Source organism: Schistocerca serialis, chromosome 5 (genome assembly GCF_023864345.2).
Source record: "Schistocerca serialis cubense isolate TAMUIC-IGC-003099 chromosome 5, iqSchSeri2.2, whole genome shotgun sequence".
Classification (NCBI taxonomy): Eukaryota; Metazoa; Arthropoda; class Insecta; order Orthoptera; family Acrididae; genus Schistocerca; species Schistocerca serialis.
The window spans coordinates 553,060,171-553,086,416 of NC_064642.1; the positions used below are offsets into that span (position 1 = coordinate 553,060,171).

At 43.1% G+C, this 26,246-nt stretch overlaps 1 protein-coding gene across 2 annotated transcripts in view; it reads right to left on the minus strand.

Moving 5' to 3' along the window:
- LOC126482367 (protein GDAP2 homolog) overlaps nucleotides 1–26,246 on the minus strand; it is a 991,597-nt gene that overhangs the window by 733,710 nt on the left and 231,641 nt on the right. For both annotated transcript variants that reach the window (XM_050106457.1, XM_050106456.1), the window contains exon 3: nucleotides 25,197–25,237. The gene's annotated coding sequence lies outside the window, so the exon portion shown is untranslated. The remainder of the gene's footprint in view (nucleotides 1–25,196; nucleotides 25,238–26,246) is intronic.

Here is a 26,246-nt window from a genome sequence, read left to right on the forward strand (position 1 = left end):
GTTCAATTCTCAATGGTTCCTGGGAGTTTTGTCTGTCACTTAACACACCTTTCTCGTCTGGTAATAATCTGCATATGTGGTAAACACCATGTTGCACCGTGCTGTGGAATCCAGGTAAATGGAAGGCCCTCGTATAAGGTAGATAATTTCAAAAGTTGGAGGAAGACGAGAGCGTATCACTTCCAATTAGAATGTGCTCAGTAAAGCACTGCATCTTTCAGCCCAACTTTCGGCTTGACGACAGTTTTACAACACCTATCCTTCCTCCAAAGTTTCTCCAGCACCGCTACTGTCTCGGGAGGAGTAATTCGAGCTCAAACATATTTCCGAAAGTCCTAAAATGTACTGTGTAATACAGCTCGAGTGATACAGACAGCCTCTTCAATTAAGATTTTTGTTAGATGCCTAACATATTCCTCTTCGAGACGAGTCGTGTGATGCCGCTTACATGATGAAATTATCGACATTGGACTGTCATTTCAGTGTAGGACAGAATCCATGACATCATCTCTTCGAACTGCGCATTCACAGAACCATGTCGAAAGACATGCACCACTCCACAAACAAACTCTGCTTCTTGCGAAAGATACCTTTTATGTGTTTCAGTTATTTTAACGAATTACAAACACTCGTAAAATGAAAACACATCTTTCTGTTTAGAGGACGAAACCGTAATTCATCCGCAAAGAGAAAAATATTGATCCACTGATCTGCAGCGCATTCTACTTGAAGGGATGTACACTTCAAACGCTTCTATTGTGTTTTCCTGCTCTACTTATCACTAGTTGGCGAACTACGTCATTTCTCCTCGTCCAAGCGGCGCATGCGATTTTGTTACGCGACATAACTGCGTCGCGGTTTTTCAGCCTCGCAGTGTCAGGCGAAACAAGGCTGATTAGTTACAGCAGTTGCCGCTGCACTGATTTCCCTGTGGCTAACCGATTTCATTCAAGAGCGGCTCCAGATCCCACCACTGGACCAGAAACAAAAAGCCGTGAGCAGTGGCAGGTTAAGCTGGAAAGCTGGTGCATTGCTAGGCGGTCTCAGTCTGAGGAAAGAAAAGTCTCGGGATAATACTTCAAAAGCAAGAGACGCAGTCACAAAAATAGATCATTTCTGTTGCATCGGAGACAATACACTTCGTTTAGCCTTTAACATACTTCCACCTAGCTATTCGTTCTACAACCTCCTAGCTATTCGTTCTACAATCTAACACAAAGCTGCAGCTGAAAATTCATGCTCACTGTGGCTAAAAGACGATTAAATCTCCCCTTTGTCTCTTTCCTCACGGCCGCCCATGAAAAGAAACGAAACTAATGTTTCACGATAACTTTCATACTTCAGAAGTATCTACAACGATCTCTGTGGACCACAAATGTAATCTTACGAAAATTAAATCAGACGAAAATGAACTCTCTAAAACCTATGGAAGGAGAAAAGCTGTATTTTGCACTCCAAGAAATTTTCAAAATATTCAAATTTGTTCTTCACCCAGTCGGTGCCTTTTGACTCAGTGAAGGTTTCAGAATGATTTTTTTACTCTGAAGCAAAGTGTGCGCTAATGTGGAACCTCCTGCTGGACGACGGGTCTACTCTTTCACAATGAGTGTCTAAAACTCAGGTTTTATTCTACCGCGAAAACTGTTTGCCTTTCTTGGACGGTTGGCTTCAGAGTATCTGCCGGGCGGGATCCTCCCGCGTTGTCAACCGAATTGATGTCGCAAGCACGCTCTTCTCAGAGGAAGGACGGAAGAATTTGTTCCTGTTAAATTCCGTGTTAAAGTCGAGGTGGCCTGAGATTGACAATATCTGCTTCTTGTGCGAGTTTTAACGTAACTACCTTTCTCTGAATTCTAGCCGCAAGAAAAAATTTTCCCATCACGCAACCAAAATCCTTGTGCCACCGGATGGGCGCAATACTGTTCGTCTGTTGTCTCACTCACTCACTCACGTCGTGAAGCGGCAAAAGACTTTCGTAAAGCGGCAAAAGACTTTCGTAAATCGTGCAGATGACGCCCGTTTTTGTCGCTGGAGTGCAGCATCAGATCGTGAACGAAAGAAATGGCCTTGCACTATCGAGAGATCGGTAGGTAGATTGGATTATCGGGAGAAATGGAAGGAACGGCAAATCGGGAAGCTGTTAGTTGGAAGGAATGCTTGTGAAGAATGGAGAGTGTGATTTGACGTGTTTTGTATCATGAACTGGTTTAACGTGTGGTTACAGTTCTGAAGGAAGTAAATTGGAACCAAATTTAACTTTTTAATACTTAATTATGTCATCATATTTACGGACGTTAAATATTAACAAAATTATGTAAATTAAAATCAGTGTTGTTAGTGACAAAAGACAGGTTTTCAGTCTTTGTGGTAATTACTATTAAACAAAAAATACATTACGGATCAACATAACAACGAAAGTTCCTTACATTATTTTTAATTTCTCAGATTCCTTAACGAGTCTGAAGCATGTGACTAGCAGCTTTTTGTAAGTAATAGCCTCCTTAATATTTTCAGCACTCTCCCAAAGCAACTAGTAATTCAATGAGACAGAAACAAACAAGAACTTATGGGAATTTTGTATAGCTTGTGATTTGTACCGGTTATTGGCCACATCTGCATCCACAGGGTGGTTACAATTATAGTGTAGCTACCCACAGGTGTGGACTCTAATTATCGTACGGCAGCGAAAGTTGATAGATATTCTAATGCGTTAAGGGGAGCTAGAACTGAAAAAAATAAGAAGATTGCAGCACTGCATTCATACCAATTGTCATCACTTCGAACACATTCTGTAAACGAACGTTCATGCTACTTTTGTGACCTTCGTTGACCTCTAAAACCTTACTGTTACACATCATTGGATTCATCTCGATATGTGCTATCAGAAAACAAGTACCACATTATAGCATCCCATTCAAAAAAACAAAGTTGACCTTCATATCTCTGAAGTGACCCCACCTAGCAACAAAAAACGAACGTCATATTATGGCCCCCGTTGCTCCATGCAATTTTTGTCCCACAAACTTTACAGCTCCTATCATACTTTCGGAGTTATTCTTGGTGGCAATAGTTAATGACTCACCCTGTATAAAGCACTGAAACATTGTTAAAAAACTGATAAGTTGTGTTTGTGACTTACTGGTTTCGGATTAGAATACTGTTAGGAACCTGAATTTGCACCAACAATAGGCAATGCAGAAGGTCAGAAAGAGGGGAGAGAAAGAGGTGGACAGAGGACTGGGAGGAAACTGACATACTGTAGGAAACGGGAAGGAGAAGATGGACAAAGAAAGGGGGCAGGAGGTGACGGACTGAGAGAGAAGAAGGGAGAGTAGCAGGCGATGGAGGGAGGGAGAGAGAGAGAGAGAGAGAGAGAGAGAGAGAGAGAGAGAGAGAGAGAGGGAGGGAGGGAGGGAGAGAGGGAGAGGGAGGGAGGGAGAGAGACAGAGGGAGGGAGGGAAGATGCACAGAAGAGGGAAGAGAGATTATGACGTATATCCAATACCCATACATATTAGAAACGTATCCTTTCTCTTTTCTTTCTTTTCCATTTGAGCAGACTGAGCAAAGCGTGATCGAGTACAGCTAGTTGACTATGAGAATGTGTGGTACCTTTGGAGTGGCGGGAATTTGGTCTTCTGGTTAGGATACCGTACAAACCAACTGAATTGAATTATCGTGACCAACCGAACACCAAGTATTCCGTTTCAATTAGTTTCTACGATATATCTGTATTTATAAGTGCAGTATCACACGTCCAGCTGTATGGTGACGAATGAAGATATTCATATAGCTACAATGTAGAGCTCTGCAACGTCGAAAGGGCTCGGTTAACGACGAATTTGTGTTGTGAAGAGGGGGATGAAGCGAAAGCGATGCTAGAAATGCTGTGGTGGTGGCGCTGCCCGCCTGAGCAGAGAGGTGAGGGTTCTCTCGCGCACCTGCAGCCGCGCCCGTGGCCTTCAGCCGCAGTTTGCCGCGACAGTCCGCCGCCATTAGCGCCGCTGAAATATTTATGGCGGCCCTTCTGAAGGACGCGACTGCTCGCTGTCCCGGCTTCCTTCCGGTCAGCTCACTCGCCGCGCCGAGCCGAGCCGCTGCGAAACGCGCGCGCACTGCCGAGCCGCAAACTGCCGCTCGCTGTCAGCACTTTTACGTCTGTGTATGCACGATTTCTTCCTCCAGACAGGCATGCTACTAACGAGCTATCCGTTCGATGGTAAAACCGCAAGCGGCGCAGCAGTACTAGGTCGATCTGCAGTCGATGGGAACTTGGTCGATTCCCAGGGTGAATTTTTCCTTTCGAAATCATTCTGTGCATATCCACAGAATGTAGCTACACAAGGGGCACAAAATCATTAGCGTCAGATACCTTAAGACCCCTGAATAAATATCTTCAGGTAAGGAACTAGCGGTGGGTTTTGAATATTTAGTTTTTCATTGACATAAATAGCTTGCACTCTGCAGTAACAACCAGAAATGTACCGAAGTGATCTTGTGCCCGTGGGAGAGTTGCCAAAGCACTGACCACTAAGCCCCGCCCCCCGACCTCCACCCCTTTTTCTACGTAAACTACACTCATCCTCATAAATTAAGGATAACTGCAGAATGTGGTGCCGCACAATGTGGCACTACACATAACCGGCGCTAATAGCACAGGCACATAGGTAACACATATGACACAGATCCTTAAATCCACGGTATTGGTGATAAGTTGAGAAACCCGACCCGAACACATGTGCTATAAAACGCCACTGTTTCCTCCGCATGTACCCCGACGTCAATATGGGATATGATCACCATGCACACGTGCACAGGCCGCACAACGGGTGTGCGTACGCTGGATCAGGTGGTCGAGCAGCTGCTGGGGTACTTGCCCATTCTTGCACCAGTGCCTGTCGGAGCTACTGAAGTGTCCTACGGGTTTGAAGATGTGCAGCGGTACGTCGACCGAGAGCATCCCAGATGTGCTCGATGTGGTTTAGATCTGGAGAACAGACAGGTCATTACATTCGCCTGATATCTTCTGTTTCAAGATACTCCACCACAGCTGGGTGGGGCCGTGCGTTATCATCCACCAGGAGGAAGGTGGGACCCACTGCACCCCTGAAAAGGTGGACATACTGGTGTAAAATGACGTCCCGATACACGTGACCTGTTACAGTTCCTCTGTCAAAGACAGACGGGGGTATGTGCACCAATCATAAGCCCACTCCACACCATCAGACCACGACCTCCATACATGTCCCTTTCAAGGACATTAAGGGGTTGGTATCTGGCTCCTGGTTCACGCCAGATGAAAATTCGGCGAGAATCACTGTTCAGACTATACTTGGACTCGTCCGTGAACATAACCTCAGACCACTATTCCAATGACCATGTACTGTGTTCTTGACACCTAGCTTTACGGCCTCTCCTGTGACCAGGGATCAGTGGAATGCACCTTGCAGGTCTCCAGGCAAATAAACCATGTCGGTTCAGTCGTCTGTAGACTGTGTGTCTGGAGACAACTGTTCCAGTGGCTGCGGTAAGGTCCGAGCAAGGCTACCTGCAGTACTCCGTGGCCGTCTGTTCACTAATGGTGAGATATCGGTTCAAAAAAATGGCTCTGAGCACTATGGGAGTTAACATCTTAGGTCATCAGTCCCCTAGAACTTAGAACAACTTAAACCTAACTAACCTAAGGACATCACACGCATCCATGCCCGAGGCAGGATTCGAACCTGCGGCCGTAGCAGTCCCGCGGTTCCGGACTGCAGAGCCTAGAACCGCACGGCCACCGTGGCCGGCAGATATCGGTATTCTTGTGGTGTTGTAAACTGTGGACGTGTCGTACTGTAGCGCCTGGACACGTTTCCTGTCTGCTGGAATCGTTGCCATAACCTTGAGATCACACTTTGTGGCACACGGAGGGCCCGTGCTACGACCTGCTGTGTTTGACCAGTCTCTAGTCGCCCTAGTATTCTACCCCTCATAACGTCGTCAATATGTGTTCTTTGAGCGATTTTCAACACACATTCACTATTAGCAAGTCTGGAAACGTCTGCACACTTACTCGCTGCACAGTACTCTGACATATACCAACACACACCTCTGCGTATGTGGACTGCTACCAGCGCCACCGTGCGACGACCGCAGGTCAAATGCACCGCATGGTCATACCCCGAGGTGATTTAAGCCCGCAAACCTCCCACCAGAGCGTTGCTTCACTATGTATCAGCATTATCCTTAATTTATGAGCATGAGTGTAGCTTTGTGAAAGTATTTCTACCCAGATTTAGCAAATGTTATAATTTTATAAGCAGACTAAATAAAAAATGCAGAATTTTGATAAATATCACTTAAATGAACTGTATTGTCGCACACGATACTTTATAATGCAGTAAATAAGTAAAAAATTATAGCAACTCTTGGCCGTAGTCGTTAACAAACGCCTGTGCGGTGGCAGTCGACTCGGAAGTTGGTTCAAATGGTTCAAATGGCTCTGAGCACTATGGGACTTAACATCTTAGGTCATCAGTCCCCTAGAACTTAGAACTACTTAAACCTAACTAACCTAAGGGCATCACACACATCCATGCCCGAGGCAGGATTCGAACCTGCGACCGTAGCAGTCCCGCGGTTCCGGACTGCAGAGCCTAGAACCGCACGACCACCGCGGCCGGCGACTCGGAAGTAAGTCGGTTCGAACCTTGGTGGTGCCTTAAATTTTCACTGCCAGTATTTAGCCGCCAGGGGACGAGGGGGCGGTGGCGTAAAGTTCCTGATCAGCAGTGTTGTGCATTAAATTCCAAACATCTATACAGTGTCTCATGAACTGTGGGCATGTGTCACTGTTGACGGTGATCCGTCCTTCGAATAACGACCAAAGCTCGGCGGTCCCCTTGGTGCTGTTCAACAGGAGTGGACTGCGTGCCGACATAAGGTTTCACCATCTCCCTTCCCTTCAATCGCATCAACACTGCAATGTACAAGTATTTTTAAGATGAGCGTCAACAAAAGCAAAACAAGGACCATGCAACGTAGTCGAATTAAATCATTCTATGCTGGAGGAATTCTATTAGAAAATGAGATACTACTAGTAGTAAATGAGTTTTTGCTATTTGAGCATCAAGGTAAATGACTATGTCCAAAGCAGAGAACATAAAATTCAAACTCGTAATACGAAGGAAAGCATTTATGAAAACGAGGAGCTTGGTTAAATCTAACACAAATTTGTGTGTCTGGAAGTCTTTTCTGAAGGTGTCTGTCTGGAATATAGCTTGCACGGAAGAGAATTGTGAACGATAAGCGGTACAGAAAAACAATGAATCGGAGCTTACGAATTTATTCACACAAAATTATGGAAGTTGCTATATTTGCGTTAAAGAAAACTGCAGAAAGGTAACCAGAATGAGATTTTCACTCTGCAGCGGAGTGTGCGCTGATATGAAACTTCCTGGCAGATTAAAACTGTGTACCGGACCGAGACTCGAATTCGGGACCTTTTCCTTCCGCGGGCAAGTGCTCTACCAAGCACGACTCACGACCCGTCCTTACAGCTTTACTTCTGCCAGTACCTCGTCTCCTACCTTCCAAACTTTACAGAAGCTCTTCTACGAACCTTGCAGAACCAGCACTTCTGAAAGAAAGGATATTTTGGAGGTACGGCAAAGGTCCCGAGTTCGAGCCTCGGTCCGGCACACAGTTTTAATCTGCCAGGAAATTGCAGAAACGTAGTTGGATTACCGGGGTTAAGTTGGGGGTGGAGGGGGGGGGGTAGTTGGGGGGGATCGGGGTGGAGGGAGGGAGTAGTTTTCTGCCTGAGGCGCAGGATCACCTTAAATATTCCGCTCTTACTGTTGGTTCTCACCACAAAGTACTCCGTTTTGGATCCGCTACCTCCTTTATACTCGTGACTGAGAAGGTTTGGAAGACCTCGTAGTCTTGAGATATCTAGTTTGGTTTCTGGTGCGGCAAATCGAGTCAGATTCTCGTTACGAAGCGACTGAAGGCAAATGCTCGGCCGCGCTAGGACAGCATCCAGGGCAACCGAGGCCGTCTAAAAGGCGAGTCTCCCTCCACTGCGCCCCATATGCTGCTGCCAGAAGCCAGTCGTCCTGTAAACCAGCGTGCGGCAGGTCCTCCTGGAGACCATCTCCTTGTCTTTTTCTCGGTCTGCATCGTGGCCTCCTACTGCTGGAGGCAGTCTTCTTCCACCCAGACAGGCCATTTGAGTGATATGTTTGTATTTTTTGACTTATTTACTAGTCGTTCCCGGCCACGCTTTGCTGTCGCTCAGTCTGGTTCAATGGAAAATGAGGAAAAGAGAAAGCACAGGTTTCTAATCTATATGGGAATTGGATAAACGTCCTAGTCTCCTCCTCCTTCCAGTTTCTGTCCATGTCCTCCTCCTGCCTCCTCCATCACCCCCCCCTCTCTCCCCCCCCCCCCCCCCCCCCCCCGCCCCAGCTTTCCCCTGGTCCTTCTCCTTTCCGCTTTCTATGATCATTTTCTCCCACCCTCTGCTCATCTCCTCCTTCCACCTCTCTGACATTGAGCCTCATTTATTGTTATAGAACATAGACATTTTTATTTATACGAGTACAGCCTGCTGTTTGATCAAACATTCCCCCTGGAGTCTCTGTCTCATACCGTCTAGTACACTAAGTGATACGAGTTCGCAGTGTGTTGTTGCATATTTATGCTATGAAATGACATTGTGGCAGTGGGGGATTTAATTTACTGTAATTAACAAACCTCACGAATAGATCAGCTTATCCCCGTATTGTAACTGTATCGTTTGTGAAACACATTGCTTCATTTGCTAAAGTCAGAAGAACGGCTGCATTGTTTACTTTTTCTTCTTAAACACAAGTCTTCCTTCAGTACTTCATTAAATATTAACAAGTGACTTTGTTGTATTAGGAAGAAATGTAGAATGACATTGAGTCTGACCATTGGTATTCCTGTCCATAGTCCTCAGAATGGTCCATTATTCAGCCGTAACCGAACACCGAACAGTGTGTCTGAACGTACTTGGTTCGCTTTACGAGTATTGCCAGCCAACGTTATGAGAAAAAACATAACGGTGAAACTTCCTGGCAGATTAAAACTGTGTTCCCGACCGAGACTCGAACTCGGGACCTTTGCCTTTCGCGGGCAAGTGCTCTACCATCTGAGCTACCGAAGCACGACCTACGCCCGGTACTCGCAGCTTTACTTCTGCCAGTATCTCGTCTCCTACCTTCCAAACTTTACAGAAGCTCTCCTGCGAACCATGCAGAACTAGCACTCCTGAAAGAAAGGATATTGCGGAGACATGGCTTAGCCACAGCCTGGGGGATGTTTCCAGAATGTTTCTCATTCTGAAAACAGGTGGATTCTCATCGACGCTGCACACAGACGTCGCACTGTCTGCTAGGGATTGGCACTACTAGAGTCTTGTATACAAAATTAGCAGGAATGATTATGTCTCCTAATTCCTATGCTTTGTTTGAGTAAGGCAGGTACTTTGAACGAATCACTTTAAAACATACTAGAAAGAGTGTTTCCATTATCTCAGCCCACGACAAATGAACGTTTAAATTTACGGCTCACTGTGGTATCCTACACATATTTAGATATACATACAAAGTGAATATGAAAGTTAAAATATTATTACTTGCATTTGTCAATAAAATTATGCTCTCTCTTCAAATACTGTAAGAAAGTTGCAAATGAAGGTTAACTAAAACACTGCCGAAATACGGTTTTGCGAAAAATCGTAGTTCAAAGGGTAGCGAGGATATTTACATCATTGTTATTCAGCATAGGAATAAACTATCACGATAGTCTCTAGTGTGCAGTTTATTATCGCAATCTGCAGCCGTGTTCGTTACACTTTCTGCAGCTAATTCTTTTCCCAGTACTAAACATGTCGTCTTCTCTCATCAGCAAACCTAATGCACTCCTTATTTACAGGACGTACGACTGTACAAAGGAAGTCATCTGCATTGCAAACGAAAATCATAAATGACGACCCACGAAGACGTGGCGTCTCGGAACTGTCGTCGACAGACTTCCTGAAGTAACGTGGGAGCATAATCATCAATGTTGCACATTTTATAACAAGGACCTCTCGAAGTCTTGTTGCTCTACCGTGAAATGTAGGGATATTCGCAGTTCATGGGAGTGAGGAAGAAAGCTAGTGGATAGGTTCAAATTTCCATGATGTACCTGCTGAAAACTCAGGACTCCGCAGTGTTTCAAAAAGGCACGTTAATTTGATGCTATTCTTACGGGCAAGGAAATCGCTAGACCTATGATGAGCACTCACAATCAAGTATACAAATCGAAACAATGAGGAAATCGGATGAGATACCATACATAACGCAAATATCGCCTTTTAGATCACTTTCATATCAAGTATGAGACCACATATGGCTCCAAGTACAGTGTGATACGTTGGAGCATAGCGATGGATGTGCTCCTGCTGTATATACGATGCAACATATCACAAAAGCTTTTTCATCAGTAACATATCTCCAAAATTGGCTACACGCTTTATCATTGGTATTCCTGTCCATAGTCCTCACAATGATCCATTATTCAGCGGTAACTGAACACAGTGTCTGAACGTTGCCATTGCGAACGGCCGCCACTACTTCACATGTGAGCAGTATTGACTGAATGAGATTATCGAAGACGTCCAGAGGAAAGAACATCTTGCCAGCCGTTGTGAAGAGCAATCTTCATCTCTGTGAAAGTGACTGCAGGAATTGAACTAGCAACAATACTCGAAAGATATGTGTCACAGAGTTCAAACTTAGGGCCACGCAAGTTACGTAAGTCAAGGAATACCTTGACATAGAAAAGTGTTTATCAACCATGTTCTATAACAAAACAGTCTCGAGTGGCGGCATAATACCACGGAAAAAGCTCGGTGGAAGCAGTACCTTTCTACACGTCGCGTGGTGCCTGGTTGCACGTTAGTGCACCCCCACCCCGAATTCCTCCGCACCCGCAAGTCCACTGCCAAAATACTGTCTTATTTTGTGCGCAAACGTGTAGTTGTTCCGCGTCCCAAACTCAGTTCTGACGTAAACGCGACTATTGTTTGGCACGACACTAGATCACGAAACACTGCTACATTCGGCACGTCCCGACCCAACAAAATTCCTCGGCTCAGTGTCTAAGGTTGTTCACGCAACAGGACACACACACTATCGCTTCAAGTGCATCGATACCATCTTCAAGAAGAGAACACTGGATTATTCAGGCTGGTATTTAGCTTCATTCTGGTGTTTCAGCGGAAGTCTAACGTCTGCTCTGACTGCTGTGAACAAGAAGTGTGAACCAACGCTCTAGTGTACTACAATACTATTTGCTCTCTTTGCCTGTGACCAATTATCTTCTATCCAGTACGTCACAGTGACATATTTTAGTAAATGATATGTTGACATATCGCATAGTCTTTACTCATGTGGTGGTGGCATCAATACAACGCTTCCTGAAGGTCCCAGTACTTACGAAATGCTCAATTTACTGATCATTTGTTGCCTTGTAAATTTTTCAGACGCATATTTTCAGGATACGTAATTTCATCGACATATGTACGGAGGGACTAGACATCTGAGGACGACACGGTGACGTGAAGGTATGTATGGTTGTCAATCCCTTCGCACCAACTGCTGTTTGCTCGTCTGTTAGCAGTCTCGCACTTGTGCTCCAGCTGCTTACGAGTAGGCGCTAATGTATGAAATGCGTGGAACTGCCGGTGTGACTGAATGCGAAACAACTTTTCGTACCGTACTACATATGGGATTACACGGTGTAGAGAAACGTGCGTATAGGAACATCGCCGAGAAATAAACGACATCCTGCTCTCCATCGTCTAAAAAATAGCGCCAAATCTTAAATGAATTTGCAGTGAAATGAAATGAATTGGTCGATGGGAATCAAATCAATGAAGACGCAATATCGTGAGGTGATATCTGTTTGCGTGACGTCAAGAAGCGGACCAACGCGTTATTGATATGCTCAATTCGTGAAGCTCTTTCTCTTGAATGCGTCATACAGTTTTTCTGAAATTGTAATCATTTGTTTGTCTGTACATACGCATCACATCTACCAACTTCTGTTCCATTCGGATAATTCCAGTGTGTACATCGTGTTCTTTTGTCTTAGACTGTGTGATGATTTCCGCGTTCACTGATTTCTGTCTCTTTCTGTATGAAAGCGGTATTAACTCATCAGCGAAGACTGCTCTCCGCGATATATTCTCATTGATAAATTTTAGTTTTATTTGTTTGTGTTGACTCTTCTTCCCTCCTTCCCCAGTCTGTTAATTAATTGGGATCCCCTGTAATAACGAACGAAGTTTATTGCCTTCCACGGTCGAGACTGAGTTACATGTCAGTTAAATTACCAGCAGCTTCCAACTTTTCACTCCAAAAGGCACAGCCAGTTGCGAAGGCCCGGAAATTCTGCAGTGTGCAGTTTACAATGGCTGCCCAGCGTTTGGGACAAGCTGGGGAGGATGTGGGAGGGAAGTAAAGGAGTGGGGCGGGGGGGGGGGCGGGGAAGTGGCGCTACAGTGTTCATGTTAGGCTGTCTGAGCATGCCCCCAGGGGTTGATTCAAAGCGTTATTGCCACTAATATTCCCATCAATAATTCCTGAAACGGAGGTTCTCTTGCAGGGTGTGTTGGGATAGAATGACTGGGGAAATCGATCGAGCGAGGAACTGTGGCATATTCATTGCCTTACAAGTTAGACATTTTTAAGGGTTTGCACTGATATAATTTCAAATCATTGCTTCCCCATTAATTTAATACTCATCGATCGATTCATGTGATTTCAGTGCTTTTACTTCCTTTTCTATTCGAGTGATACACGAAGTTTTAGCTATCAACTCAAAAAAATAAATTTACGGAATTAATTATTTTTAAGACACGTGTCTCCTATCCTGGTACACATTGAAATCTCCATGTCACAGTATAGTAGCACGCCGCTAGAGGAACAAAAACAACTTCCTGCAGCAATCCATGCTGGGTTGAGGAAATGTTCGACAACAATGCAGCATCACATGACACCATAGTTAGGTATTGCAGACGCTTCCACTGTGGTCAGACGAGTCTGAATAACGAAGAACGAAGTGACAGACCATCTCTCTGTGAAGAATCGGGATTCGCAAGAAAAGTGGAGGCTCTTGCGCTGTAAGGCCGGCGTATCACCACCGAGGCGGCAGTGGAAAAGTGAAACTCAATCACGGATCAGTTTTCGGTATGATAAAGATCGTCTTTCCTGAAAGTATTTTATGCAGGGTAGCCATGCACGGAAGTGAAACATGGACGCCAAATAGTTTATATAAGAAGAGAATAGGAGCTTTCGAAATATGGTGCTGCAGAAGACTGCTAAAGATGAGATGGATAGATCATGTAACTAATGAGGAGGTACTGAATAGAACTGGGGAGAAGAGGAAATTATGGCACAACCTGACTAAAAGAAGGGACCGGTTGGTAGGACACGTTCTGAGGAATAAAGGGATCACCAATTTAGTATAGGGGGGTATCGTGGAGAGTAAAAATAGTAGAGGTAGACCAAGGTACGAATACGCTAAGCAGATTCAGAAGGATGTAGGTTGCAGTAGTTACTCAGAGATGAAGAAGCTTGCACAGGATAGAGTAGCATGGAGAGCTGCATCAAACCAGTCTCTGGACTGAAGACCACAACAATAACAAAGATCGTCGTCCACTAGGTTTCACAACTGATCACACCAGTTCAAAAACTACGACGAACAGCGACAGCAGCGGAAATGTTGAAGCTGCGTCAGGCCAAAGCAGTTGACTGCGATACAAATAAAACTGAGGACAGCTCTCATGAATGTCAATACTTACCTGTGTGCACTACCAAAAATGGGCGCAATGTATAGGGTTAAAGATCAACCCATTCGAAACACAAGCGGTACTTGTCGGTCTTCTAGGCTCATTATTGAGAATCCCTACCATCTTTAACCCTAAATGGGACAAACATCAATTTCTTTCCTTCAGTAAAGTATTGGATTAATAACAGATGAAAATCTACATGGACTGAGCACGTAACTGCAATGTGCACGAAGGTATCATCTTCTCTCCATGCCCACAAAAATATAAAAATCTCTCGCCCCTTGACCTCAAAAAGACACTTGTACAAACGCTTATACTACCAATTGTTGATTAGAGCGTTGTATCCTTCAAGGCCTTTCTCAGGAAAGCTCGAGGTTCCTGATAGCTATGAATGCCTGTGTTCGTTATTTGTGTGATGTTCAACTTTTTAATCATATTTCACCTTTATATGCACAGCTATCCTGACTGCATGCAGACAATCGCAGAAATTTCCATACCCTCGGTCTTCTCTACTGTCGTAACAACGAACACTGTCCCTCACCTCTCTCGACGATCTCAACGCTCTTGCCTGAACAACACGGTGGAAACACCTCTTCCCATCAGAGCAAAATCTTATCTGCCTGATTCCATCGTTCAGCCACTTTCCCGAAGTCCTTCTCAGAAATGTTGGAAATTTGTGGTAAGTTCTATGGGACCAAACTGCTGAGGTCATCGGTCGCTAGGCTCTCACCATACTTAATCTAACGTATACTAACTTATGCTAAGGACAACACACACCCATGCCCAAGGGAGGACTCGAACCTCCGACGGGGGGAGCCGCGTGGACCGTGGCAAGGAGCCTTAGACCGCACGGCTACCCCGCGCGGTTCCTTCTCAGAAGAAGGAACCCAACTCTGGAATAACCTCCAGCATTATACTGTACTAGACAACTGAATAACATCTCCAGATTCAGAAGAAAGTTAATGGCGTATCTCATAAAGCAACAATAAGGATTACCATTGTCCCTGTACGTGCTCGTTATCCTAGGACACCCTCCTTTCCAACCAAATCCTCATTTCCAAGTTCTTAGCTGATGAAGTCTCTTTAAATTTCCTTTCTTCACAACTCGCTACATCAGAAAACATCTATTTCGTACTTCTATAAATTCTTTTTATATTTGCCACTATCACTATCATTATTAAAAATATTATCACAATTAGTGGCAGCAGCTGCAGTAGTAAAAGTACTGTCAGTATTAATTTACTTGTTCATAGGCAGTATCATTTATTCACAATGCCACTTTAGACACTCAAATTATTTCAATAACCGTTGTCATATTAAAATTCTTATTTCTTAGGTAACTGTTGTAAAAAAAAGTACTGTATGTGTGAAACCCTGGTCTGCTGTAGGAGCGCGCCTGGTGGCCCTGATCAGATCAGGTTAAATAAGTAAATAGAATAATATTACGGCAGCTAATCACGGAGGACGAGTGATGGGTGCAACACTCTTATAAAGAAGCAAGCAAGCAGCGGAAACTTTTGGATCCGCCACCCCTGAAGAAGGTGAAGAGTCAACCGTCGTCGGACAAGGTGATGTGTGTTTTTTGGGACTGCTAACGTGTGGTGATATCGGATGACGCTCGAAAGGGGCAAATCGTCACAGGACCGTACTACCAAAATTTCCTGAACAGCCGTCCAAAGTAGTGTTTCTGCTCCACAGCAACGCCGCAGCTCATTCTGCATAGGACACAGTCACACCTGCTGCTTCTTTGGGCTGTTAAATTTTGTCTCACCCCTCGTATTTTCGAGATGTTGCGACCAGTGATTTTTCCCTCTCTCCTTAGGTGAAGAAATATTGGCGTGGCGGGTACTTTCAGACTGACGAAGATGTGATTTTCCAGACTGGTTCCTGAGCAGGAAAATGCAGACTTCTGCAATGAAGGTTTCCCTCAAGTCATCCATCGTTGTAAAAAATATGTCGCACTGAAGGGTAAATATGTATGTAAGCGTGTTTAATGGGTACACCTTGACGTTTTTCTATTTATTGAAACTTTATCACTATCTCTTGGTTGTACCTTATAGCGCAGTATGTCACGTTCCTTCAGAGATTCCATCCCCCCCACCGCCCACCAGTGGTTCTGTGACATATTATTCCATACACCTTGTGAGAGAACCTTTGGTAGCAATCTTTGGAAATCGTTGGTGCAAGGCGTGCTCACATATCCTATTGGTTAAGGCTTGCTATGAGCAGAAAATCCCATATGGAATCCCTCTCTGGCACAAATTTGTCATTACATGTTCACTAAGTTACAAGTTCATCATATCTGAACGCCTTGCACCAATATAATTTCGTATTTATAAGGAGTGTCCTGACCCAGTGCTGTATGATATTAGTTTTTATTTCTTCCACTTCCACTACAGATCTGTTGCGGCTAAATTACTATTACAGAGTGACATACGGTACAATGTGGCTGCCATTACTTTCATTACACTTGTTTATGTTGTGGTAGATGGCTCAAATGGCTCTGAGCACTATGGGATTTAACATCTGAGGTCATCAGTCCCCTAGAACTTAGAACTACTTAAACCTAACTAACCTAAGGACATCACATACATCCATGCCCGAGGCAGGATTCGAACCTGCGACCGTAGCGGTCGCGCGGTTCCAGACTGAAGCGCCTAGAACCGCTCGGACACCGAGGCCGGCGTCCATTGGTGTGGTTTATACCGTGTGAGTGTGTTAAGAGAGAGAGAGGAGGGGATAGAGCCGAGGTTTTTTTTATGTCCAAGTATACATGCCAAGCAATTCATTGTTTACACTAATAGGTAAAATAATAGAATGATGTTCGCAAAAAATATTAATATAATAATACTGTCCAATGTAATAATAATAGAACCCATCATTTTTACACTCACTCATCCATGAACCCCTCCACAGACTATTGAAACGAAAAGTCAAAACAGCTGTCACCGAAGTTTTCAGCCACTCGCTAACAGCTAGTACACACGCCAGGCACGTCCCCCCCCCCCCCCTCTCCAAAAAAAACTCGGCTCTATCCCCCTCTCTTTCACACCCATACACACTCACACGGTATAAACATCATAAATAGAAGTTAGTAACGAACATATACTTCATTAGAGCAACAAACAGCTAAACACACCAAAGAAGATGAAACACGTAATGGAGTCGCAATATTTACGCGGTGAAAAGCAGTGTACGACGAAATAGTTGTATCGAGTGACAAAAGAACAATAGTCCACCACAAAAAAGAGTGAGAAACATGGTGAACAGTGTGTGGAAGGCGAGAACACAAAGATGTGATTATATGGCAGTGATAAAAGTGGTAGTGCGACCTCCAGACCAGATGTGAGGAAACGCAGATCAGCAAATCGTAAGTAATTACTTTTTTTACAAAAAATCGCGAAGTGAACTGTTTGATAATCTACAACTAACAAAACTGTATCGTTATAGATCCCACTGATTATGCCTTACAATAGGAGAAGGCGAAACGCGTGTGGGATAAATAAAGTAACTAGCAGCAGGAAAAGGCAGTTTTATTTACAAAACAAATATTTATATGCTTGCTGCGGAGGATGACCACACAAACAAACTTGTTATGGTAAATATCCTCTGAAACTCCACAGCCTGCAATTACTGCAGGAATTTGTTCAATACGCCTTAATTTATTGACAGCGAAACCGGAAGGCAATGCTCAGAATACGTCTACATGTTTTATGGGGATATTGAAAAAACAGTTGATTCCGTAGTTTTGTACGATATTGCGGTGCCTGTGATGTTCAGAAGTACAATGCAATGTCCCTCCAGACAGGCACTGCAATATCGTCTTCATCCGCCGATACCAGACAAGCTACTTTGAATTAAAATGTCCCCCCTGTACGGGAATATACATAATGGCTGTACGAGTACAGGCTGTAGACACATGGCTGACGACATATGAAAGTTTGGGCCTGGCCATGAGTCGTGTTGAGACTGCCAACCTGTAAGGCGACTGCTCGCGATAACTGGGAAATCGTGTCCCGGTCCGGCACAAATTGTCGTTGTCGTCATTTCATTATACAGCTGATGGTCGCCCATATTCGCAACTGCGAATACATTTCATGTATTCAAAAGTTTTAAGTTGGAAGCCACTTTCCTCCTTTTCGAAATTAAATAACAAAGGATTCTCTCGTTGCTACTTAGGAGAACAATTTGGCATTTATCAATAAAGTGTATTTGTAGAACACTCAAAGTTTATACTTTCTTGATAAGCAAGATAACTAATTAGAATTACAATGCGCGAAGACAATAGCTAGTCAGCTTAAAAGAGCGTATCTGATAGCGCGACATTTTGAAGGCAGTGTGGTTTAACTGATGTGTCCACACCTAAAGGTTGCGGGCGGAGAATCGATAAATTGATGTCTCTCTCAAATGACGGCAATTACCTTTCATTACTGAATCGAGCAGGTCTTCATTAGCAAACTGCGTACACTTAAAAGCGATAAGTTACTTCAATCGTTGGGGTCTTTGTCAAGTCACTGGAAAGCGCTTTATACGATCAATTCACCGGAAATTCGTTTAAAAATGAGACCAGTCCGCGTACAGACGATGTAAATATGCCCTATATTTTTACTTAAATGCAAACAGACTACGTTAGTACTATTTGCAACTCATTCATTGAGCTGCGATTAACACAGCTCCGAGATGTGTTCGGTAATTGTAGTTTGAACAAATTAAATTAGAATACATGCTTTCGCGGCGGTATCAATCAATAAAATATTCTCGGGTTTCATGCTGTGTCAAGTGATTAACTGCTCATGAGCTTTCGGCGAAGATCTCTGCCATTGTCAAGTGGTTGACTATCAACCATTTGACAATGGCGGAGGAGATCTCTGCCGAAAGCACGTGGGCACTTAAGCACTTGACACTGCTTGAAACCCGAGAACATTTTAGTAAATTAAATTACTTTTCGTTCACGTTTTGAAGATGTAATGTATCTCTCGCAAACTATTATTAACTGAGGATAACGTAAAGTACACGTGAGGCAATGCTGACCTTACGACTTATCTTACAAGAAAGATTGAGGAAGGGCAGACCTACGTTTCTAGCATTTGTGGATTTGGAGAGGGCTTTTGACAATGTTGACTGGAATACTCTCTTTCAAATTATAATGGTGGCAGGGTAAAATACAGGGAGCGAAAGGCTATTTACAATTTGTACAGAAACCAGATGGCAGTTATAAGAGTCGAGGGGTATGAAAGGGAAGCAGTGGTTGGGAAGGGAGTGAGACAGGGTTGCAGCCTCTCCCCAATGCTATTCAATCTGTATATTGAGCAAGCAGTAAAGGAAACAAACGAAAAATTCGGAGTAGGTATTAAAATCCATGGAGAAGATATAAAAACTTGAGGTTCGCCGATGACATTGTAATTCTGTCAGAGACAGCAAAGGACTTGGAAGAGCAGTTGAACAGAATAGATAGTGTCTTGAAAGTAGGATATAAGATGAACATCAACAAAAGCAAAACGAGGCTAATGGAATGTAGTCGAATTAAGTCGGGTGATGCTGAGGGAATTAGATTAGGAAATGAGACACTTAAAGTAGTAAAGGAGTTTTGTTATTTGGGGAGCAAAATAACTGATGATGGTCGAAGTAGAGAGGATATAAAATGCAGACTGGCAATGCCAAGGAAAGCGTTTCTGCAGCAGAGAAATTTGTTAACATCGAGTATAGATTTAAGTGTCAGGAAGTCGTCTCTGAAAGCATTTGTATGGAGTGTAGCCATGTATGGAAGTGAAACATGGACGATAAATAGTTTGGACAAGAAGAGAATAGAATCTTTCGAAATGTGGTGCTACAGAAGAATGCTGAAGATTAGATGGGTAGATCATATAACTAATGAGGAGGTATTGAATAGAATTGGGGAGAAGAGGAGTTTGTGGCACAACTTGACAAGAAGAAGGGACCGGTTGGTAGGACATGTTCTGAGGCATCAAGGGATCACAAATTTAGCTTTGGAGGGCAGCGTGGAGGGTAAAAATCGTAGAGGGAGACCAAGAGATGAATACACTAAGCAGATTCAGAAGGATGTAGGTTGCAGTAGGTAGTGGGAGATGAAGAAGCTTGCACAGGATATGGTAGCATGGAGAGCTGCATCAAACCAGTCTCAGGACTGAAGACCACAACAACAACAACGTAATGAACTACTGAAACTGATTTTATTTTCTTGTCACTCGTCTCACAGGAAGTATTTGACGGACTTTAGCTTCATCCTTTTACAGTTGATTGTAAGTAATTAGCCAAAACACAATTTCTTTTACATTTCCTCTCTCTTACTTGTACATAATCGACACAGAATAAATTTTCACTCTGTATCTCAGTTTGCGATGATTCGAAGCTTCCTGGCGGATTAAAACAGTGTGCTGGACAGCGACTCGAACCTGTGACCTTCACCTTTCGTGGGAAAATCCAAAGATCCCAGTTTCGTGTCCCGTCCGCTACAGTGTTTTAGTGTTCCAAGAAGTTTCATAATCGGAATCAGTTCACTGTCACAAGCATTGCGTACGACCAAATAAGATTCGTTGCTTCTGCCTGGTTAGTTTTTTCTTCTCACCCCAAGTATGCGGATGAACAGCGTCTGACAGAACGATGGAGGAGCGATAGCTTTGAATAAGCAGCCTGAAAGCTACTTTTAACATCACTTCTCCATCACCTGCGTAAAATGTAGCCACATGATTACAGGAGACAGTTTAGTAGTAGAGATCATATCTTTTAGCATGTACTCTAGCCTAACTGCAATCTGACATTTCGTGATTAACAGACAATAAAAGAATCGAAAGACTTGGGGTGTTTCTGTGAAAATCTGTTCGACTTTCGAGGTACTGACTATAATGCAGGCAATCAAATCAAATGAAAAAATCAAAAGGAAATTAAATTTTCTGAGAGAATCTCCCTTCCATCTTCGATGGTAAATAAACTTTACCCCGAAGGGTTGCACTTATGGATGAAACATTTTTTCATATCAGTAAACAAACATTACGTCCACATCTGGATCTCAATAAAACCACATGCTGTAAGACAAGTGGTGTGCGACAACGCAAACGTTAACATTTGCTTCTGTTTCTTCAAAAATATGGTTAGAGGTACTATTTACCTGGACATACGAAGCTGTATTGCCTACGTAATAAGCTGGCTACCAACCAATACGATACACCTCCTTACTGGTCCATTGACGAGAGTAGTTGTAATACTAATGCTATACACGTATATCTTTTTCCGAAAAATGTTTGCTGTATTGACTATACATGCAACATATACTTACCAAATCTGTGGTGCCGTCTGTTGGCTGTTTACGAAAGACATGAATGTAAATTTTTGTAAATTATCGTATTCAGATTTAGTTTAATTTTTTATACACGTGAATTCATTTGTCATAGAAATACCGGCATGCAATGAAGATCATCATCATCATCATCATCATCATCATCATCATTTAACAGTTCTAGTTTCCCAGGTACTAATAATGAGCCTCTTCCACTTCGTCCTGTACAAATACACCTGTTCACGGAGAACATCACCCACCGTCCATCCTCTGGTCACTAGACCAGCCTTAATCAAGCCCATCCATTGGGTTCGAGGTCTTCCTTGAAGTCTTTTCCCATCCACCTGTCTTTCCAAATTTATTTTGGATGTTCTAGTTGGCTCCATTCTCATCACATGCCCGTACCATCGAAGTCTAGATGTGCCAATTCGATCTAATAGGGATGACTTTATTCCGGCTTCTTTCCTCACCTCCCCATTTCTTAACTTCTTGGTCTTCTGGATCGTGGATCTAAGAAATTTCATCTCTGATGCTTGCAGCCTTGATTATTCTCTTTTTGTGATGGTATATGTTTCAAAACCATAGTTCAATACTAGTATGAAATAGCTATTAAACATCATCAGTCTGGCCGGTTTTGGAATTAAGTCATCCCATAAAAGTGATCTTACTTGTTGGTAGAATTCAGATCCTTTTTGCACTCTGCTGGTGATTTCATTTCCGACCAAATTATCACTGGAGGTTACACTTCCAAGGTAAGGGAAACAGTCCAGACACTCTAGTTGGAGGTGGTCTTGTTTTACACTTGCTGGTGGTCCACCTCTGTTGACTGCCATCACCACTGTCTTGGTCTTGCTGATGTTGAGGATATATTTCTGGAACTGAGATTTCCATTCATCGAGTCTGATCTGTACTTGCTCTTCAGTTCAGTTATGAAGATCTTCATAACGAACAATTATTTTGCGAGTAGTCAACAGGAATTTGTAGCACTTTTCAAATAACTGTTCACTGCTGTCGGCAAGGAGAGTGCCACTGGATAAATTACTACCAAAAATGGCTGTGCCGTTTAAAAGAGGGCCGCTTATTATCAGCAACTTACTACGTTCAAGAAACCGATCGGTCTCTGAAGAGAAGATCCCCCCTCTCTTTTTCTCACGTTAATCTTCTAGAGGATTTGGAAAGATATTCAATGATGACGTTCAGACCGAAGTGTAACATACGTAGTCCGTTAACAAGGTTAGAAAGCGGGAAACTGTACGCACGTCACAGCTTGCATCCATCTCGTTTCTCGTGAACAACATGAACACTTGCACCCTATAACTGTAACTGATGTCCAAAAGTATCACATCCAAAAAACATTTAAAACGAGTAAGACGTGCCTGAAATGTAATAAAAGGTACCACTGCGTAGAAGTTCTTGCGCATCCTCAGAAAATAATGATACGCTTTTCCTAGGATAAATAAGATGTCGTTACTACGAACTACTACTAAGGATTGTATAAGTAGTAGCTGCTGACATTTGATACGTGTTGTGTTCGCAGTTGAAAGAACCCAAGGGAGACGACTCCATCTAGTACCGTTGCTACACGACAAGGCACACATCTGCACCGTTATCTTGGTTAATATAAGAAGGATACTTAAAAAAATATCTCCCACGTTCTCGCTATTTCACGCCCATAGGCTTAAATTTTTGTCGCCCTGTGTCAGGAAAAATTAAGTGAAGCGCCTTATATCTAACTGAGTTCACACTTGACTTCCTCAATTACAAAGCAGATGATTTCCTGGGATGTGGGCTTGTAACTAGACTACAGGCTGCAGTTTAATTTCTGAAAGCTACTTGCATTAAAACTTTTAACACGCTGGAAAACTGCTACCAATACATAATATGCACATACTAAGACACACTAACAGAACCGTTAATTCTCGTTATTTTTCGTTACTCTTCAATGATAATAAGTTCCGACGTTGTAACGCTTGTAGCCAGCACAATATTATCTGATCTGTGCAATTTAAATCCATATTGACTGTTAATCGACCACCGGTGTTTCAAACATGTGAAAAGTCTCAAAATTTGATGGTTACTTAACTTATTTGGTTCTTAATTATCTACTGCATAATTTAAGTAGTCAACAAGTTTCGTGACTGGTGGAGGTATTTGTAAAGCCTTTACATCATTTGCTGAAGTAGTATAACCGACACGTCAGTTTGAGACATACAAGGGAAAGACCCTGTGATGTGTCACTTGACATCGTAAACAGATGTCTTTAGTGATGTGTTCGCTATACACTGAGAATACAATAGTCAAGACCCACGGTATCAACAACGTGCCAAGAATACCAAATTTCAGACATTAACTCTCACCACACACAACGCAGTGGCCAACGGCCTTCACGTGACGACCGAGAGCAGCAGCGTTTGCGTAGAGTTGTCGGTGCTAACAGACAAGCAACACTGCGTGATATCACCGCAGAAATCAAAGAAAGGCATAAGGCGAACGTATTCGTAACGAGAGTACAGCGAAATTTCGCATTAATGGGCTATGGTATCAGACGACCGAGGCCAGTGCCTTTGCATTGCCCGCAGCGCCTCTCCTGGGCTCGTGAACATACCGGTTGGACCCTAGACGACTGGAAAATGGTGACCTGGTCAGATGGGTCCCGATTTCAGTTGGTAAGAGCTGATGATATGGTTTGAGTGTGGCGCAGACCCCACGAAGCCATGGACCGAAGTTGTCAACAAGGCACTGTGCAAGCGGGTGGTGGTACCATAACGGTGTGGGTTGTGTTCACACGGAATTGAATGGGTCCTCTGGTCCAACTGAACCGATCACTGCCTTCTTGGAAACCATTCGCAGCCATTCATCGCGTACATGTACCTAAACTATGATGCAATTTTTATGGATGGACAATGCGCAATATCATTGGGCCATAATTATTGGCAGTTGTTTTGACCAACATTCTGGACAATTCGAGCGAATGATTTGGCCACCCAGATGGCCCGACATCAATCCCATCGAACATTTATGGGACATAATCGAGAGGTCAGTTCGTGCACAAAATCCTGCACCGACAAAATTTTCGTGATTATGGACGACTATGAAGGCAGCGTGGTTCAGTATTTCTGGTGGGGTCTTCAAATGACTTGTTGAGTCCACGCCGGGCAGAAGTAGGTGTGACACGATGATAGAAGGTATCCCATTGACTTTTGTCATCTTAGTGTATTATGTCGGCAATTCGTGTGGCAGAATTATCGAGCAGTCACGATACATATCGACCCAATCTTCTCCCTAAGAGCCATGTATATACGGCATCCGAAATAGTGTGACTGCATTCTACCGCAAATGATCGGAATTCTTTCTGCGTAAATCGGGATGCGCTGTTTTCTCTTGTCGCGTACGCTGACTAGTTTGACTCCGACTGACGTCTGCACTTGTGAAGATTTCATAATCGCCTTTAGAGAAGAGCATTAGTATACAATGCATCAAATATAAACAAGGGAGAGAAGATAGAGTCGTCTAGAGCGTTGACTAATGATACGTTACAGGGTATCAAAGTTGGAAGAATCTCAATGTCCCACCAACTACGTTAGATCAAGCCCAGATATTAGAGTTCGAAATATGTACGATACTGTATTTGCGAACGGGAAGACTATATTTTTTTTTTTTGCTTTTACCCTCTCTTCAAAGTAGCTTACCTGTTAATCCTAGAAGTAGTGTCGTTGTTAGAAACAGCCAACACTGATAAGCTTGATACATTGAGAATCCGTTCAATAAAGTATTGTTTACCTAGAGTTGTCGCAGCCTATGCTCTTCAGAAGTTGGATCTGTCCTTTCTATGGCATGTCGCAAGAAATTTGTACAGTTTCGTAATATTATGTGACATCAGTGTTTGCTCGTAGTTATTTATGTGCTATAATTCAACAATTTATAAACGTATGCAGTTAGAATTGTTGTCTCCCACGTAAAATGATAATTCAGCGAGGAACTGTATGGGGACCAGTAGCTACTGACATTTATTTCCAGGAAATCATTATTATGAGTGTTTACTATTTCAGTACTTACAGTGAGCTGATGTGATGTTCATCTCTGACAACATCCAAAATCTGAAAGAAAAAGTATTCGTGTCAGTTTTTTTTAAGAATATGAGTTACAGATAGCTAATACTAATACACTGAATTGTTATAGGACTATATCAGTTGGGTGCAATGACATAACATAATACCTACAAAATGTATTATAAAATAGTCCAGTAGGTATAGAATTAGCCCGAACATAAAACCTGAAGACTGTTCAAGACTGTGCAATGTCAATACAGGACTCTGTATTTGTATGTGTCAGATGGTGGAGGTTCATCTACATCTAGGTAGGTTCATATTCATGTAGGTGACTACTTACTGTTTAAATGAACAGCAGTTAGAATATAACAGTTCACTTCTTCTTCTTATTCTTCTTCCTTTCTTGCTAGGCTAAAGCCTGTTTACTTCAGTACCTCTCAGTCTACCCTGAAGTTCTCTCTCCATCTTTTCCTTAGACGACCAATTTTTCTTTTACCAACTGAAACTTTATTTCTTACGATTTTCACAATCTTTCGTTCACCCATCCCATCTGTGTGTTGGTTCCATTCATGCTTTCTCTCATTATCCACTCATTAATGGAGTCCACTTACAATCCTTTTCTAACGCTTTCATTTGTCTCTCTTTTTCCCAGTGTCTTTCCTGTAATCCTTCGCACAATTTTCATTTCCATAGTTTCCAAAAGTCTTTTTGTCTTTGATGTTTCTGGTCTTGTCTCAGATATGTATGTCATAACTGGGCTCACTACTGTTTTGTATATTCTTCCCTCTGCATCTTTTTCTATATGTTTATTTTTCCAAATAGTAACATTTGAACATCCTTCCACTTTATTTGCTTTTGGCACTTGTTCTCTAACGTCCTTTTAGAAATTTCCAACACTGGATAGTTCAATACCAAGATATACATTAGGTCTACAACTTTGCTTCCGCCGTTTTTTCTCGAAGTTCGGAGCTTTATTGTGAAAAACTTGCAAAAAATATATAATTCGTAGTATTGTCCATCGTTGGCCGCTTCATTCTCCCATCTTTCGGATAGCATC